General features: G+C 38.0%; 1 long non-coding RNA gene across 1 annotated transcript; it reads right to left on the bottom strand.

Annotated features, from left to right (window-relative positions):
- Positions 1–519: 519 nt before the first annotated feature.
- Positions 520–5,935, bottom strand: LOC145425486 (uncharacterized). Its single transcript, XR_013906186.1, has 2 exons — positions 5,470–5,935; positions 520–4,982 (listed from the first exon to the last, which is right to left on the bottom strand). It is a non-coding gene; the product is annotated as an uncharacterized LOC145425486 (long non-coding RNA).
- Between the last annotated feature and the right edge of the window lie 2,424 nt (positions 5,936–8,359).

Here is an 8,359-nt window from a genome sequence, read left to right as displayed (position 1 = left end):
CTCTGAAAGATTATGTGTGAAATACAAGGCCATCATTCAGTTACTGTCCCTGTCACACTGTCGTTTCACGTTGTTTTTGTGTAACCGCTCTTTGTACATTGCAAACAGGCAAGAAACCGAATCATGTTAGAAATTAGATCTAATCTAATTTGAATAATTTGAGTTTTGAAGAAAAACCCATGAAGCAATTTTTTCCTTTGATTTTTCATTTAACGCATGGCTCTGATTGCCATGGAAGTGTGAATGTTTCTACTGCACATTTGTATCCAAGAAAACAAATGTGCAGTAGAAACATATCTGGGACAAGGAAAGTGAAAGAAACTCCGTCCCGGGTCTGGTCCGTGGACCGGGTTTCTCCGAGGCGTGGGCTTAGCTTTGTTTTTACCCTATAAGATTCAAAATTATTCTTAAGTAACACTCAGCAATATATTCTCAAGTAGCACTCAGATATGCCGTCAGCGGGTTAGTTACGACGTCGGGAGCAGTTAGGAGAACAAAATGATACAAAGACTGTTCAGATTGCTTTCCCAAAATCAACTCAAAGTTTTATTCTTTTGTGCAGCAGTATTTATAGGCAGAAAGGTTCGTGTGTCAACAAGTTTCAAGTTACAACCATATAAGGAAGTTCCCCCCCGCTCTGAAAGGGGCCTTCTACAATCGTATCTCAACATACCTTTGACAGGTCCATTAAACACTAGACAGTTAGAATCCTTTGTTCTACAATTGCAGTAAGATGCACTCTCAAGGCCTATAAATGTTATACAGAGGTCTCCTACATCCTGAGTTCCTGACACAACCCAGATGGTCTTCACATAAACATCCTCTGCAAGGCAGTGATAAGTAACAGAGTGATTTGTTGGTGTTTTCCTTCCAACCTTAGTATCTACTTTCACACCATAAAATCTTGAGTTGACAAAGCAAGAGAAAATGAGGGTTAACATAAAGAGCCTTGTTAAGTCACAGAATCTTCAGTCTAATATCATCAAAAAAGAAGTACCCAGTACATGCTCCCATAATACTAAAATATCTAACAGAAAGAAATTTTATTTCTAAGTGAAATTAGTGCTGTATAGCAATTTAACGTTTCTATCAGTGTTTCTATCAATGTATCTATCAACATGGCAAAGGGCAAAAAGGCCGAACTGGTACCAAGATGATATCATCCAAAACAGCAGCATTTGGTCCTGCAATCACCATTAAAACCTTTACTTATCACAAAAAGCTAACAGGAATCCTGCATTAAGCCACCTATTTAACAAGCTCCAACATGAAGTAATGAGAGCTTTTTAATAAAAAGAAAGAAAGAAAAATACCTCAGGTATACATCGTGGGTAATTATTTATGGTTTAAAAATTAGCATTTATTATTTCACAATAACGATGATCACAAAGATTTTTGGCATCATGCTTATTTTCTATGCATGATTAACAATTTATGAAATTATTGGTTTCCCCTCCAACAGTGCTAACGCGAGTGTGTTCGAGAGGCGTGTGTGACTGAAGATGATATTTTCGTGTGTGTGACCCACAGGATTGTGGCTGCCCTTCCCCACTCTTGGATTCCCTGGACTTTTTCCCCTTGCACATTTTTTAAAGCACCTGGTGTGTTTGTAAACAAACTGTTCAACCTTTTTAAACTAAGTCCTGTGCTTGAGTTGTTTCATTGGTTTAGTCCAGCACTAGGTCAGTAGACCAATGACATAAAAATCTAGACCCACACGAGCAAGACGCAGATCCTGCTAGGCCACATCACGGACAGTCAGGTAAGCCAAACAGTAGACAACGACCAAAACAAACAGGCAGATGAACTAGACCCAAAATACTCAGGAACTTGCAAAATTCACGAGATCGCCAGTAGTGTCAGTAGAAGACAAGAAGGTTTAGCAATTGTTAAGATGTATCAAAGAATATATAAATAAAAGATAAAAAAAAAATACTGGTGAGTAGAGGCAGCAAGTCGCGCCAGCGTTGACTCAACCGGAAGTTTGACCGCACCCACCCAGGTAGTACAGGACCCAGCCGTGAGAATGGCAAGTTCTGAAGCCTCTGGACTCCTGTCACATTAATATGTTGTTTATTAAGCACTGAGATTTGTCTGTAAGTTTCCTTATGACATTTTAACTAGAGATGGACCGATCCGATATTACGTATCGGTATCGGTCCGATACTGACCTAAATTACTGGATCGGATATCGGAGAAAAATAAAAAATGTAATCCGATCCATTAAATATCACGAAAGCACCTCACAAAACTTGCAACACGCCGTAACTCGCCTCAGAACGTTAGCACGTCGGAGCAGTATGCATCAGTGATAGAGCGGCTGTGGCATGCAGGACCTGTCTGTGGTCTGGATAGCATTTGGAGCTTCGCTAGCAACCTGGCATTTCATCTCCGACAAAGTTATCCCCGAGAGAAGTAAAGCAAGTGTGTAAGTCCATCTCTGAATGTTTGTAAAGCATTCCCACGTTAAGCTTAACGAGCGACTGCCTCTCGCTCTCCATCGTGAAACTGCTTAAATGATCAGCTGATTGGCTTTTCTGTAGCGAGTGCGTCTCTCTTGTTTGTTTTTGGTCCACTTTGCGCCAGAAAGAGGAAACCAGCAGCTGAACAACAGCAGCACGTTTAAGCTTGATAAGCTGTTGTTACAATTTATTTAATATTTCTTTCTACACCAGGATCTTTTTCTACTTAGCTGACGGCTGGTAACTGTGCAGGGGCTGATCTAGCAAAGTTTAGCCAGGGGGGCCGATAGGGCATGAACAGGGAAAAGGGGGCACAAAGACATACTTTTCTTTCTTATTCTCATTTAAAATGTCGAGCTTTTAATAAATAATTATCTGACACCCAAAGTTTTAATTTGATGTAAAATGAATAGAAGTCAATTACTGTATATAGTGACTATTAAGTCTAATATATATACCCTAGTAAGCTATAGTACTTTTTACTTTGGGAAGGTACCATCTGTGCAGTCTGCAATTTTGTTGAAGAAAGATGTTGAATCAATTTAATATTTCTTGAAAAATAATTGATTTCTGTGCATTTTTTTTTCACACTGCATCAAATTAAGGTTGATTACGTCGATTAAGCATCATGAGGTGGAGCGTGAGGGGTGGTTCCCTATTTTTTATTTATTTATTTTTGTTGTTGCTGGGAGTTGGAACCCTATTAGTTAGGTTGCTTAATATTTACGCTAAGTACTCTTTAAAATACCAGAATAGGGAGGATGGTGTAGGTCTAAGTTTATTAGATTGATCAGTATTGCTGAACTATGAAATATTTTTTTTGTATACAGGTATAACAGAATAGCTTTAGTGTAGTTGTTGTTTTAAACTTGAGTATGAACTTGCAGACTTGCAAAATGCAGCAAGATATTTTAAAAAACAGTTTTGTTGATTAAAAAACACTATATCGGATTCATATCAGTATCGGCAGATATCCAAATTTATGATATCGGTATTGGTATCGGACATAAAAAAGTGGTATCGTGCCATCTCTAATTTTAACAGGCGTTGCCTTGTGAAGTTTATTACAGTATGGAGTGTAGAGAGACACAGGTAAATAGAAAAAAACACACAAAACACAACATCTGCCCAAAATGATCAAAGTGAACAGGAGAAAAACTAATGGTGCCCTTACACTTCAAAATAACGCTTATGATGCAAACACTACAAAAAAGTTACATGAAACATCACGTCCTATTTAATACAATTTAAGCAGCAATGATAAACTGAAAAATAATCACATCTCGGAAATATTTGGCTGTTTTACATAAACATGGGACACAAATTAATGGTAAAACCTGAATCGGCTCAATACAAAGTTATTTGGATTTGTCACATTGCGCAGGGGCACACACATATACACAGCTGGTGTATATGTCCGTGTTCATAGTCTGAGAAATTCCAAGCAGGGAAGAATACACAGTAACTAAACTAAAGGCAGCTGCAGCACATGATAACAATGTTATTGTGAATAAAAAAAATAAAACACCTACTGAGTAAAACCAGATTAAGAAAATAACCATCATTAATTTACATTATTTTTACTTTTGTCTTCATTAAAGTAAATGATTCATTTCCAGGTTATTTCCTTCAACATTTTCATGATTTTCAGCTTTTCCAAATTACTTTTTGATTTAACGATTTCTTTCTTCTTATGATGCTTCCAAGCAAGTTACCTGAAAAAAAATCTGACTTTTAAATTGGGATTTTCTTCTTTTTAGGTCCAAGAAAATGTTTTCCTTTTAAAAGCCTTACATCATTCTCATTTACTTTAAACTTTTTGACTGATGCAATTGTAGTACTCATAGGGGCAGTTGTTGATTTGCCAGATGTGGTGGAAAGTGGGACAGAGGTTTCAGGGGAAGAGAAAGATGTACTTTGTACAGATTTACTTGACATTTTTGATGGGCAGGAGCAGTTAGAGGGAAGGTGTGAATACAGATGAGTAACTGTTGTATTTTTTGGACATTTTGTTTCAGGAAATACTTCTATTCTCCACTCTTTGTGGAGTTCTCCCAAGGTCTTGGTCTGCAGATATTTTGGGCCATCATCTTTGTTCTCACCCCAGTGTGCACTTGCCAACCAGCTATTCTGACTTTGTCTGTAACAGCAGAATGCCGACCACAGCACTGAAGGAATATTTATCCTTTGGTTTAGAAGGTTTTCGTTGCTGGGCTGTGCTCCGATAACTACAAAGCCTTCTATATTGCTATTGTTTTTGCAATATTCATTCAAAACACATTTGATGCAATTCTCCATTTTATTCCAGCTTCCGCTGTTGAAGTCTTTATTTTGTGGAACAATGTTAGTCAAAGTAAAAGTAGAATTTCTTTTTAAAACAGTAGATCCATAAGAGCTTGGAAACAAGTGTCCTCTGTCAAAATCTATGTTGTATTTGTAGTCTTGGTCCCCAGCCTGGTGCTTGTAATTGGTACTGTTGTTTGATGGTCTCATATTGGGATTGTCACTTGGTTTTTCAAGCTGTCAAAATCAAAAGGGTAGGTCAGTAAGTCATGCATGGTTGTTGCTAAATAGATTAACAGATTAAAAGAGTTTAGTTATCACCGCGGGATCATTCATTTCAGCTGATATTGCTTTTTTTTTCGTCTATAGAGCAAACTTAAACTGACATAATTTAAATTAATTTTAGCCAAACTCAGTGAAGCTGAACTCAGTGATGTCTTTAGGAACATATACTGAACAATGCTGATTATCACTATAATGTAATGTAATGTAATGGAAATAATTTGTAGAGCCCTCAAAACAGTTACTGAATTAGTAGAAATGGTATCAGCAACACTAGAGTGTTGGAGTCAGCCTGTACAGTGATTAGTTTATCATGTACGTAGGCCTGCAGTGTCATAATATTTTATTTCAGTTTGAAAGCTGCATCACAGCAGTTATTATGAAGTAACACATAACAGTTGTTATACATAACTAATAAATATTGCAAATATTTAATATATACCTGTGGTTCAATCATCCATGGGATCTGGGGTCTTCCAGATGTGCTCCCATTGAACTTTGCAGCAGAAAAAACTGGAATCTTGTTCTGGGTGTCGTAGAGTGTCACAAATGTTCTGGTGTTATTCAAAGTTTGGCAAATCAGCTTGTATCTGCTTTGGTTCAAGATCTTCCCTCCCTCCAAAATTGTTGTGATGTTTGGTGGATTTTGCTCCAGAAAAAACTCATTACATTGTTCCACTGATGTCACCACTTCAGTTTCAGTGGGAACAATGGACAGAAGGAGGAGAGCAGCGAGGGGCAGGAGCTGCTTCAGTAATGTCATCACCGCGCCCTGATTCATCTGGTCAGAGGAGAAACCAAAACCTTTACACATCATTACATTTAAAGAGGCACAGTTAAAATTTACCGTATTTTCTGTCTCAGATAAAGTTTCAAATCATGAGGTAAATATATGCACAAATAATCACTGTGAGCCAAAAACTAAGGATAAGGATTACCATAAATGCTGACTTTACCCAATTTGTTTCTACTCTTGAACCTGTGTAATGTCAAAAAGGCGTAACACAAGAAATAGTGTCTCAGTGGAAACTATGCAAATACAGTATTTACAAAAGTAAACCAAGCAGCAATCACTTTATAAATAAAGGGATTTTGTGCGGTTCAAACCTTCTGTTTGCAAAGGACGTGTAGTGAAAAGTTGGTTGGATTAACGGGAATGGAAATAAAGCAGTTTATTTCAGATGAACAAAGGCCCAGCATAAGATAAGGATTAGCTTAAACTGTGAATCATAAAAAGGTGTCTAACCATAGAAAATCTGGCGGAGGAAACCTGCATGTGAAACTGCATTCTTACAAATTTTAAAACCAATTCAAGCCTGTTAAGTGTCTTTCTTCATCTATCTAAAGGTAAACACAAAGTCAGCTCAACAATAATTAAGACTTTATATACTGAGGCCTTCAGACTCTCAGGTTAAAGCTCAGAAAACTATTTCAAAAATCGCCAAACAGCTAAAACAGCAAATGAGAGCAGGTAAACAGATTCTGCACAAAGAAAAACAAAAAGCGTGGATCGTTCACCCCACGGCACGTACACGAACATGCCATCAGTGCTGAATACCGACATATGAAGGTTTCATCACTCTGACCAAAATTCACTGAACCAGCAGCAAAAGAAGATCAAAACTTCACATTTGATAACCGTCATCATAAATTCTTTTAATGGTGTAGAGTGTCTGTTATGTAACAGCCAGACAAGTTCAGCCCAAGTGGCCTGAGATGGAGTGAAATTCAGTTTCAGTCTGCTCCAAACAACTCAATAAATCTTTAGAAAATGTGATTCTACTAAACTTTTATTCTGCGTTTCATGTTTAATCCTTTTTGGAATGAGGTAAACATCTAACTGGTGTGGCATCTGTTACGAGTTTAGTTAAGCTTAAGAGAAAGTTAAGAAAAAGGGTTACAGTAATGGAGTTCAGAATCAATTTTTTCTTTTTTTAAACTTTGTGCTGCTTTAATTCAATTAATGTTGCTTCATATTAGTTTGTACAGCTTGTTGTGACTGCTATGCTAACTAATGGAATTTGGCTTTACTTTGTTGACTCCAATTGTGTGTGTGTGTGTGTGTGTGTGTGTGTGTGTGTGTGTGTGCGTGTGCGTGTGCGTGTGCGTGTGCGTGTGCGTGTGCGTGTGTGTGTGTGTGTGTGTGTGTGTGTGTGTGTGTGTGTGCACATCTACTAAGATGACCAGTATGGTGATGAATAAAATAAAGAAAACAGTTCTTACCACTTCAGGTTTCCTTTATGGGTTAACAGAGCAGTGGAAATGAGATACATGGTGCGGTGCAGAGTCACCCTCCTTAAATATAAGTTAGGCTCAAAGAGGAAGTCGGTGCCTACTCAGAATTTTGTGTATGTTATGATTATTGTCAGTTTTACACAGCGTATAGTCTCGCACCTCAACTTCCTCTTTTCTCCTTTCGTCTCTCATTCTCTATCTATCTATGTATGCATACAAACACACACACCAACATGTGTGTGTGTGTGTGTGTGTGTGTGTGTGTGTGTGTGTGTGTGTGTGTGTGTGTGTGTGTGTGTGTGTGTGTGTGTGTGTGTGTGTGTGTGTTTCTGAGGGTCAATGGCCTGTGTGATGGGCAGACCACAACTTTAAATAGAAGACTTGGAGATGCAGGTTTGACAGGTTGAGTTGCAGCAAACAAGACATTGCTGTGTGTGTGAGACCCTTATTGGAGAACAGACTTCAGTATTTTACATTAATTTATCCTTCTTCATGTTAACACTTTGACATGTATTGTCACACTAATGTTGTTTGTTTGACGATGGTGACACAGCAGTCTGTTTTCACAGTAGTCTGAATGTTCTGCTTTTCGTGGTTGTTCTCAGAAACATTATGACTGTGAAATGCAAGGCCTCCATTCAGTTTCTGTTCCTGTCACCTTGTTTTTTCGTGTTGTTTTTGTGTCTCTTTGCATGTTGATCTCAAACAGACAAGAAGCAAAATTAGAAATTAGCTCAAATTAGGACAGCAACTATTCATTGAGAAACTCAAATATTTTTAAAAATCTTTGTGCAATTTTTTTACTTCTGTGCTTCGTTTAATGCACGACTCTATAGTGTCACTGTGGAAGCTCTGTGCAAGCACTGTGCAAACATTTCACTCACATTTGCATCTAAAGAAAGACCTGCAGTAGAAACACATGCAGGAACAGGGGTGTGAATGAAAGATATGGCAACACTAAGCAAACTGGGGCTACAACGAAGATGATGCTGCCATAGTTTAACATGGAGTCTGTCTGCAGGCACACAGCAAAGAGCAAAAAGGTGGAGCCTGGACTGGACTGGAGCAGAAAATAGGCCCTGACAGTTTAGGTACAG

Source organism: Astatotilapia calliptera, chromosome 3 (genome assembly GCF_964374335.1).
Source record: "Astatotilapia calliptera chromosome 3, fAstCal68.1, whole genome shotgun sequence".
Classification (NCBI taxonomy): Eukaryota; Metazoa; Chordata; class Actinopteri; order Cichliformes; family Cichlidae; genus Astatotilapia; species Astatotilapia calliptera.
This window is presented reverse-complemented; position numbering and strand designations above follow the sequence as displayed.